We start from the raw sequence: 10,316 nt of genomic DNA on the forward strand, positions 1-10,316 counted from the left end.
TTTCATCTCCAGTTATACCATCTGATGAATTTGAAAAGCTTTAAATAGAATTCTGATGTCATTAGAAAATGGCATTTCATATTACTTGAAATGAATACTACAATTCCAGCTTTGTCATTTTCCTGTGACACCGACAGAAGCATATCTCACTGGTCTGAGTCGCCCTAAGTAAGACAATTCTTATCTTTGAGGCGTTTGAGCTCTGAGGTGCTCATATAATCCATGCATGAGGATCATTTATATTAGATTGGACATTTATATTAGAACTTTCTATAGTTGTCCTGGTCTTACTTCTATTTTAAAAATCCCTAAGATGTACCACTTCTCAAGGCAGATGCAACGTAAAATTAAATTTTCAACTGAAGTATGTTATAGCTCGAGTTGTTCTGAGGATTTGTTTTGTTTATTAATTAATTTTAATGGAAGCAGACATTAAATCTTGATTAATTAAAGAAGGTTGAATCTTGAAATGTTATACTTAAATTTAAGGAGTACCTTTAGACTTTCAAATTCTTAATATTAACTGAGTTGTGTTTTTCTGACATTCTTAATTAGTTTTAGGAAAGTTGAACTGAGCAATACTGAGGTATTGAAAACCTATTTAAATGACGAAATTATCTGAATAACAAAAAATGGTGCTAACTCGCATATTAACAAGAGAACAAAACCTTAAAAGATATATTTAACTGCCTTTTCCCTTTCAGAGATATGATCTCATAATTGCATGGAATTACACCTGAGATATCAGATGTCCTGTGCTTAACTTCTACGTGCTCTGCTGGAGGGAAGCTAAGATCCTTCATTCTTTTCAGACAACTGGTTCTTCAAAGACGCTGACAAACCAGATAGTCCAGAACTGCACACTCTGGAGCTAACTCCATGAGCAGCTGAGACCAGGATGGATGGATTCTTGGATACAGATAGGGAAGTAGAGAGAGGAATGGAGAGGCTGCTGAACCAGGAGCACTTGTGCAAAGTAAACATGAATTCTGATGTGATGATAGATAACACAGTACTTTAAAGGTGCAACGAAGGAAACGGAAGCTAAAAGCTTGCAAGTGGCCTTCCTGACCTCCCTCATGTGTCTCCCCTTTCCTTTCCTTTTTTTTTTCTCCCTTTTTCCTTCTCTTAGCATCTTGTCCCTTTCTCAATAATTAAGTCTGTAATTCATGAAGGTCAATAGAGCAAATGAGGTGTGTGTGAGGAGAGGTGGCCCAGAGAGGGGACTCAGAGCTCAGGATTCTGTGCATATTCTAGGTCCAGATGGGGTGTCAGAGCCAATAGAGGGAGGAAGTCCACATGGGGGAGGAGGGGTGGAGACTGATTCTATACAGGGCATGGATCAAATAAGTAAATATACTTAGAAAAATGGGATCTAGGTTTCTCACTGTAAGAGAAAGGAATTGCAAATATGGAAATAGACAAGATGAGAAAGAGCCCTGTGATATTGGGTTGAAATTGAAGGTGTTGGTGTGAACTCAAAGGTGTCAATAAAAATACACATAGAAATGAATGTGTGTGTGTTGACACATTCATGTATTTTCTAGCTCTGTCTACCAAGAGGTTCTTGGTGCAGCAATAGCTCCATAGCCATGAGCACACCTAGTGCCCAGATCTTGGTTTCTAAGTACCATTCTCCACTAAACGCTCCTTGGAGAAGCAGCTGGTTCTAGGGCTAGGACAGGGTATGTAGAAGTCGAACCTAGAACATCTATCTGTGTCAGAAAAAGATATGGAAATGTTCAAAGGATGACAGGGAAATGTCACAAAGACACAGAAGTCAGCTTGAAAGGGCTCAAATATAACACAATTTGAGCATAAAAAGAATTGTAATGGATTACAACCCATTGAGGGCTTCCCAGGTGTCACTAGGGGGTAAAGAATCTACCTGCCAATGCAGGAGATGCAAGAGATTCAGGTTTGATCCCTGGGCAACCCACTCCAGTATTCTTGCCTGGAAAACCCCATGGACAAAGGAGCCTGATGGGCTACAGTCCACAGGGCCACAGAGAATCAGACACAACTGAGAGACTGAGTACATACATAACCCATTGAATAAAACAGAAAATCATGAATCCATACTGAATTAAGGACTTGATGAGAAATGGGATGTTTTCAGTTCCTCCCTCAAAATATATATTGAGACTTCCCTGGTGGTCCAGTGGCTGGGACTCCAAGCTCCCAGCAAGGGGGTGCGGGGGCCTGGCTTCTATCCCTGGTTCCATCTCTGGTTCCATCCCTGGTCAGAGAACTGGATTCACATGCTGCAACTGGGAGTTTTCATGCTGCAGCTTCAAAGTAGGGCCTGGCACAGCCAAATAAATAAATAAATAAACATAATTTTAAAAAATACATATTAATCACAGAGAGCAAAAGAGTGGTTTCCTGGTGAAGAAGCCTAGCAAATGCCATTTTATCTAATGATGGAACAATTCACAATCCTGCACCACACATGATGATGCCATAAAGAACACAATCTCACCTCTGAGATGTGTCTACTAAAGATGCACAATTTAAATCTAACCATGAGGAAATATCAGGTTTCCTGGGTAGTGCAGTGGTAAAGAATCCACCTGCTATAATGTAAGAGACGTTAAGAGATATGGGTTCAATCCCTGGGTCATGAGGATTCCCCTGAAGAAGGGAATGACAACCCACTCCAGTGTTCATGCCTGGAAAAATCCTGTAGACAGAAGAGCCTGGCGGATTACAGTCCTTGGGGATGCAAAGAGTCGAACACAACTGAGCACACACACATAGATGAATGAGGAAACATCAGACAAATGAAAGTGGAGGAACAGTCTACAAAACAACTGTCCCATTCTCTTCAAAAATAACAAGGTCACAAAGGTCAAGGAAACAGTGAGGAAGGGTATGTGACGCAATCAGTACATGACCATGAACTGGATCCTTTCACCATAAAGGCCATTCTTGGAACAACTGACCAAACTCAAGTGGTGTCTGAGAGTATGGTGATGGTGATGAGTCATAGCTAATTTCCTGATGCTGATGGTCGATGGCAGTTATGGAGGAGCATGTCCTTGTTTGTAGAAGTACCAGCTGACGTATTTGGTTTTGATGGGTCATCAGATTGGCAACTTACTCTTAAATTGCTCAGGAACAAAGTTTTTTTCTACTGTATTTGCAACTTTTCAGTAGATCTGTGTGGTTAGTAAAAATATATCAAAAATTTAAATAAATAAGGCATCGTATTATTTTCTCTTAAATATATGTCTTAAAGGAGTTCATTCACCACCTCAAAGAAGTCAGTCTAGAAGAAAACAGACAGTAGGAGGGAGACCTTCCCTGGTCTGGATGAATCATTCCTTCTTTTTGCCTTTCCCAACCAAAAACCCAGGACAGAAACTCTCCTTGGGAATTTTTGCATGACCCTCGACTTGGCCCATTGCTGCTGTTGTTGTTCAGTCGCTAAGTTGTGTCCGACTCTTTGCGACCCCATGAACTGCAGCACTCCAGGCTTCCCTGTCCTTCACTATCTCCTGGAGTTTACCCATCAAAGTATTTATCAAACTGTAATTGTTACTGGCCATTTTCTTATGAATTCTATGAGTCTGAACACATTGTCTGACTTGGTCACTACTGTATGCCCAGTTATTGTTTTTTAGTCACTAAGTCATGTTCAGCTCTCTTCGACTCCATGGACTACAGCACACCAGGCAACTCTGTTCTCTACTATCTATTGGAGTTTGCTCAAATTTATGCTCACTGAGTCAATGATGCTACCTAACCATCTCATCCTCTGCCACCCCCTTTTCCTTTTGCCTTCAATCTTTCCTAGCATCAGGGTCCTTTCTAATGAGCTGTCTCTTTACATCAGGTGGCCAGATTATTGGAGCTTCAGCTTCAGCAATATTGTATGCCCAGAGATTAGGGCAATTCCAGGTTGTTTAGGAAAACCACACTATTTTCTCCTACTCTCAATTCTTCACTCCTGACACCAGATGTGTGTGGGTTTTCCCACACCAGACAATAGTCCAGCCCTCCTGCAGACACCAACTGCATGTTCTATGATTCAACTCAGTTCTGTTCTGTCCCAAAGGGCAAAGGCTCAGTCCCACAAGACATCCCCCACTCCAGTCACCAGCTGCAAATCCAGGTTGTCATCTGTGCTTCTGACTGGCTGGTTATGAATCAGGATTCCTACACTCCCCTTCTTGGATTTGAGCAGACGCTAGAAAGACCCATAGATCTTAAGAAAACACTAACATTTATTGGTTTACTATACAAAAAAGGATAGCGTGTACAAGTGAAGAAGTACACAAGGTCCCAAGGGTCCCCAGCCCAGGAACCTACTGTGCCCAGGAGTTGGCGGCGAGTGTGTCACCATGCTGGTCGGGGGATGTGTTCACCAACAGGAAGCTCTCTGAACCCTGTACTTTGGGGATTTTTATGGAGACTCCATCATGGCAGCACGATGGATCCTTAAGCCATTTTCCAGCTCCTCTCTCTTCTCTAGAGAATGGGAGGCGACGCTGAAGGTGCCAAGCTTCTAATCATGGCTTGGTCTTCTGGTGACTGATCCCTACCCTGGAGCCATCCAGGAGCTACCGCTTAACAAAAGGTGCTTCTCTCACTCAGAAAATTATAAGGGTTTTTAGGAGCTCTGTGTCAAGAACCAAAGTCAAAGATAAAATGGTAGAACCTGGGGCAGAAACATACATACACACACACACACACACACACACACACATACACACACACAGTAATTCCTGAGTAAGAATTTGCTGAATGGACAAAAAAAATAGTTCACCCTGACCCCAAAGAAGTCTTTCCCTGTAGTTATGGAACTCTTTTTTTCTTTTTTGAAGTTAAGTGTGTAGTCACTCAGTCATGTCTGACTCTTTGTGACCCCATGGATTATAGCCCACCAGACTCCTCTGTCCGTGGGGTTCTCCAGGCAATAATACTGGAGTGAGTAACCATTCCTTTCTCCAGAACTCAGTTCTGACCCAAGAATTGAACTCAGTTCTCCTGCAATTGCAGGCAGATTCTTTAACTCAGATTCTCTGAACCACCAAGGAAGTCTTTTTTTTTTTTTTTACACTTTTATTTATTTTGGAGGACAGGAGTATCATGCCACACAGCATGTCAGATCTTAGTTTCCAGACCAGGGATCAAACCTATGTCCTGTGCATTGGAAATGAGGAGTCTTAACCACTGGACTACCAGGGAAGTCCCTATGGAATTCTTTCAGTCAAATAATTAAAAATAAAGACCAAGGGACACTGCTGAATTGGTTCTGCTGGAGCCCTTTGCCCTCCATCACGGAACTATCCTGAGATTTTGCAAAAAGACTCTTGTGTCTTGGCTAAGGAGGCCTGGAGAGGCCTGGCGTGAGCCTCTGCCATAGATCACCATGACCTTGTTCTGTGAAGGGCTCGCAGTAGAGAAACCTAAAAAGGAAGAAAGTCAGAGAGCTGCCAAGGGCTTCTGAGCAAGGGGTCTCGGATTACAGCACGGTCACCCAAGTTTCAGACTCTCAGTAATGAGGTTGTTGAGTGATGCGGATCCTCGTAGAAGGATGCCAGGCCTGAAGCACTCGGAAGGACTTCCTTTAAAGACAACTGTTCTATGTGACCCAAGGACGCTGCAGCCCAACCCCTTCAAAGTCTACACACTTCCCACAAATCAAATCTCCCTGGATTTTCTCCCTGTGAATCCGGGCAACCTCGAGGGCCCATGGCAGAGCTGACTTCTTCAGTTCAGCCTTTCCACTAGGAAGAGTTTGTGTAAAAAAGAAACCAGTATTCCTTCCACAATGGGGACAATTGTTCCCAGTTACCACATCCCCTTAAATGTTTACCTTTTTTGTTTCACAATCTCACAGGAAATGACAGGGTCAAGGGTGTTTGAGTCCCCTCTTCCCTTCTGCTCGAGACTTAAGGAGATCACTGTTTTTGCAGTTGCTCAAAAAGGAAATGGTAACAGGTAAGAAATGAACACTTCACCAAAGTCCCCGGATGACAACTATGGGTTTCAACCTAATTCCCCAGCAACTGCATGAAATGTTTCACTGGAATGACAGAGGGATGAACCTTGGTTGAACTTTTCCTGCTTTCGATGTGCTTCTGGGACATTAGCAAATGGGGCTGAACATTTTAACCATTTCTTTTCATCCATTGTACACCATTGCAGGATGAAAAGCTGGCCAGAGAGATGAGGTTCTTTACTCACCAAATGCACAAGGGGTGGTGATACAATGCTGTGAAGAATTGAAAGGAGACCTGGGGACTTCACAACATTCCCCTCTTCCATTTCAGACCCATTCCTCACGATCAGACTGCTACCAGTTTGGTTTTTTGGTGAAGTCAGTACTTACATGAAGATCCATCCATAGGATGGTCCAGCTGGTACAGAAGTGGGAATGTACCTCTACCACAGAAAAGCAGAGGAAAACCTCTGTGGGCTAGAGTCTCTTAATACACCAGTTCAGGGACTTCCCTGATGGTCCGGTGGCTAAGACTCTGAGTTCCTAGTGCAGGGAGCCCAGGCTTGATCCCTGGTAGGGGAACTAGATCCCACATGCTGCAATTAAGAGTTCACATGTTGCAACTAGAGATCCCACATGCCGCAACTAAGACAAAGAGCAGCCAAATAAATAAATGCATATATTTTTTTTAATGTGTGAGTTCAAGTTATAGAGTTGAATACCTTTAAAGAAAACTCTTGAGAGTCCCTTGGACTGCAAGGAGATCCAACCAGTCCATCCTAAAGGAGATCAGTCCTGGGTGTTCATTGGAAGGACTGATGCTGAAGCTGAAACTCCAATACTTTGGCCACCTCATGCGAAGAGTTGACTCATTGGAAAAGACCCTGATGCTGGGAGGGATTGGGGGCAGGAGAAGAAGGGGACAACAGAGGATGAGATGGCTGGATGGCATCACTGACTCAATGGACATGAGTTTGGGTAAACTCCAGGAGTTGGTGATGGACAGGGAGGCCTGGCGTGCTGCGATTCATGGGGTCGCAAAGAGTCAGACACAACTGAGCAACTGAACTAAACTGAACTGCAGGACATTTGTAGCTTTTTCATTGTCTTGAAAAATAGCACAAAATTATTTCCAAAACTTAGAAATTTATAATTCAGTTTTAAACATGATCATCATAACTGAACAAAATCAATGGTTTTCAATACAAAAAGAGCTCTATCTCTGAACTAACAAACTTGTGTGCAAACCTTCTCTCTGCCACTAACTTAGCTGAGTAATCCCAGGGTTAACTGCTTAATCATTCTCTGCCTCATCTGTTAAATGGGGGAAGTGACACTATGTTTCATAGGCTTTCATGAGGGTGAAAAGGGTTAATGCAAATAGAGTGGCACCTGCTGCTGCTGCTGCTGCTGCTGCTAAGTCACTTCAGTCGTGTCCGACTCTGTGCGACCCCATAGACGGCAGCCCACCAGGCTCCCCCGTCCCTGGGATTCTCCAGGCAAGAACACTGGAGTGGGTTGCCATTTCCTTCTGCAATGCATGAAAGTGCAAAGTGAAAGTGAAGTCGCTCAGTCACCTGGTACACAGTAAATACTCAAATGCTCACACTCGTCATGGTTGTGTTGTTCCAGCACTTTCAGAAAGTATCTTGTGTTTGGGAAAGAAACCGAATGTTAAAAAATGTGAGAAGAGAACCAACAAAAAATTTTAAAGCCACCAAACCCTAAAATGGACAAATCCTCACACAGACCAAAATGTGCACTTTCAAGTTTGAAATAATTTTTTTAATGAACATTGAAGTTTGGCCTGCATTTTCAGATCACAACGGGGAGTCCACTATGGCTTTCCTAGTGGTACTTTCAAGACTCTTCCCATTGTCAGTGATGCAAACTGAATTCAAACTAGCTTAGTAAGAGGATGTCTGGGCAGCCCCAGGTAAGCACACTGCAGAAGGCAAGAATGGAGTTTATCTTAAGAGGCAGACAGGATCCATGGCTTCTGATGCCCCCTGAATGTCCCCTCATTCTCACCTACCAAGCCATCAGTCAGACCGCTTGGCTTTGAAGCTGCTTAAATCTTATCTCTCTACTGATTCTCTCTCTCCATGTAGCAGGAGCTCTGGTTGCCAGCAGCTTCCAGTCCCACATCCTAGTAACTCCGAAAGCATGGAGGAAAATTGATTTTCCCTCTCAGATCCACCCAGCTTGGAAAATCTTGAGGAAGAAGTAAGGTTGATGTACTTTAGGTCACCTACCCCTACATGCATGGGTGCTCAGCCTCTCAGTTGTGTCCAACTCCTTTTCAACCCCATGGACTGTAGCCTCCCAGGCTCCACTGTCCATGGGATTTCCCAGGCAAAAATACTGGAGCAGGCTGCAATTTCCTATTCCTGGGGATCTTCCCCACCCAGGGATTGAACCCATGTCTCCTGTGTTTCCTGCATTGGCAGGCACATTCTTTACCACTAGTGCCACCTGAGAAGCCCACCTAACCCTACACCAAGTCTTAAGACCTGGCTCTGAGAGAGAAGAAGATGGGAAGAGGACAGAGACTGATCAAAATAATGAGAGAAAAGGAGAGGAATGAAAGCACCAGATGTCCACAGTGACCTCAGCGACTCTTGGAGGACCAGTCCCAATTTTATAAGTGCTTTATGAGTCAGAGTGCCTTTGAATTAAAATGATTTTAAATAATAAGTTCATTTGTATCATTTTTTAGACTCCACAAATAAGTAGTATATGATATTGTCTTTCTCTGTCTGGACTTACTTCATTTCATATGCTTATCTCTAAATCCATCCATATTGCTGCAAATGGCATTATTTCATTCTTATTTATGCCCAAGTAATATTCCATTACATATATACCACATCTTCTTTATTCATTCATCCATTGATGGACACTTAGGTTTTTTCCACAGACATAGAAAATAATCTTGGTTACCAAAGGGGAAAGAGGAAGGAGGGATAAATTAGGAATTTGGGATTAATATATATACACTACTATATATAAAATAGATAAACAACAAAGACCTACTATATAGCACAGGGAACTATATTCAATATCTTATACTAACATTATATAATAACATTAACTTATGGAGGTAGAGAAGACTCTTGAGAGTCCCTTAGACAGCAAGGAGATCAAACCAGTCAATCCTAAAGGAAATCAACCCTGAATATTCGCTGGAAGGACTGATGCTGGAGCTGAAGTTCCAATACTTTGGCCACCTGATGTGAGGAGCCAACTCATTGGAAAAGACCCTGATGCTGGGAAAGATTGAAGGCAAAAGGAGAAGGGGTGGCAGAGGATGAGATGGTTGGATAGCATCACTGACGCAACGTACATGAGTTTGAGCAAACTCTGGGAGATGGTGAAGGGCAGGAAGCCTGGCGTGCTGTAGTCCACAGAGTTGCAGAGTCAGACACGAGTTAGCAACTGAACAACAACTATAACTTACCATGGGAAAGAATCTGATAAAGAATAGGTATATATGTATAACTGAATCAATTTGCTATACACCTGAAACTAACACAATATTGTAAGTCAACCATACTTCAATTTAAAAAATTTTAAGAATTTTATAGCAAGAAATCATATTAATGATCAATAGCATGTATTAGGCTCTCCTGGGGACAGACTTGTTCATGACCATCCATCCCTTCATCATTCTTGAGAGTTCCATTGGATGTAAAGTTCTGTTTATCCAACAGCCAAGGGTGCTGCCCTCCTACCAGGCTCGGGGCAGGCACCGGGTGTAAAAGACAAGCTGCCAAGTGGGGGTGGAGGGAGGAGAGTCTCAAAAGACAGAGACCCGCAGAGAAGGGACAGCTGGCCCGGTCCTCAAGGAATGACTTCATTACGGAGCTAGAAATGGATGAAAATAAGCATTTCAAAATCCACTTCAAACCCTTGGATTTCAGTGACTGTGTAAAATTCCACTATCTAACGCAGTTGTAAAAAGTTGGGTTAAATGTGTTTTTTTGGTCTAGCTCCGTCCTCTGACTTCCTCACACTTTCAAGTTTGTTTCTAGTCCCTCAGGTCTGTCTGGAAGTTCTAAGAAAGATCTTTTTTATACATTTTGCTCAACGATTCAGAGGAACGGTTTGTTAGGATTTGTCATGAACTGACACAGGCCCACCTCCAGGTCTCTGGGGAACCATATGAGGCCTTTTCCAGAGTTATTTCCAGAATAAACAAGGCTGGAAGGAAAGGCCGGCCTCACTTCACCGCGGCCGCAGCTTCATGTCTCCACTCAGGGCCAGGGGAAAGAACTCCTTGACCTTCTGTAAATATTTCAACACAGTCAGTTCTCTGAGGAATTCGAATTTGTATTTTTTTTTTCTTTTAGTCCACTCTGAAACA

General features: G+C 42.9%; 1 long non-coding RNA gene across 1 annotated transcript; it reads left to right on the forward strand.

Annotated features, from left to right (window-relative positions):
* The first annotated feature begins 720 nt into the window (after positions 1-720).
* Positions 721-8,474, forward strand: LOC129654002 (uncharacterized). Its single transcript, XR_008715343.1, has 3 exons — positions 721-976; positions 5,849-5,949; positions 8,401-8,474. It is a non-coding gene; the product is annotated as an uncharacterized LOC129654002 (long non-coding RNA).
* The last annotated feature ends 1,842 nt before the right edge of the window (positions 8,475-10,316 follow it).

The sequence above is a fragment of the Bubalus kerabau genome, chromosome 5 (genome assembly GCF_029407905.1).
Source record: "Bubalus kerabau isolate K-KA32 ecotype Philippines breed swamp buffalo chromosome 5, PCC_UOA_SB_1v2, whole genome shotgun sequence".
Lineage (NCBI taxonomy): Eukaryota > Metazoa > Chordata > Mammalia > Artiodactyla > Bovidae > Bubalus > Bubalus kerabau.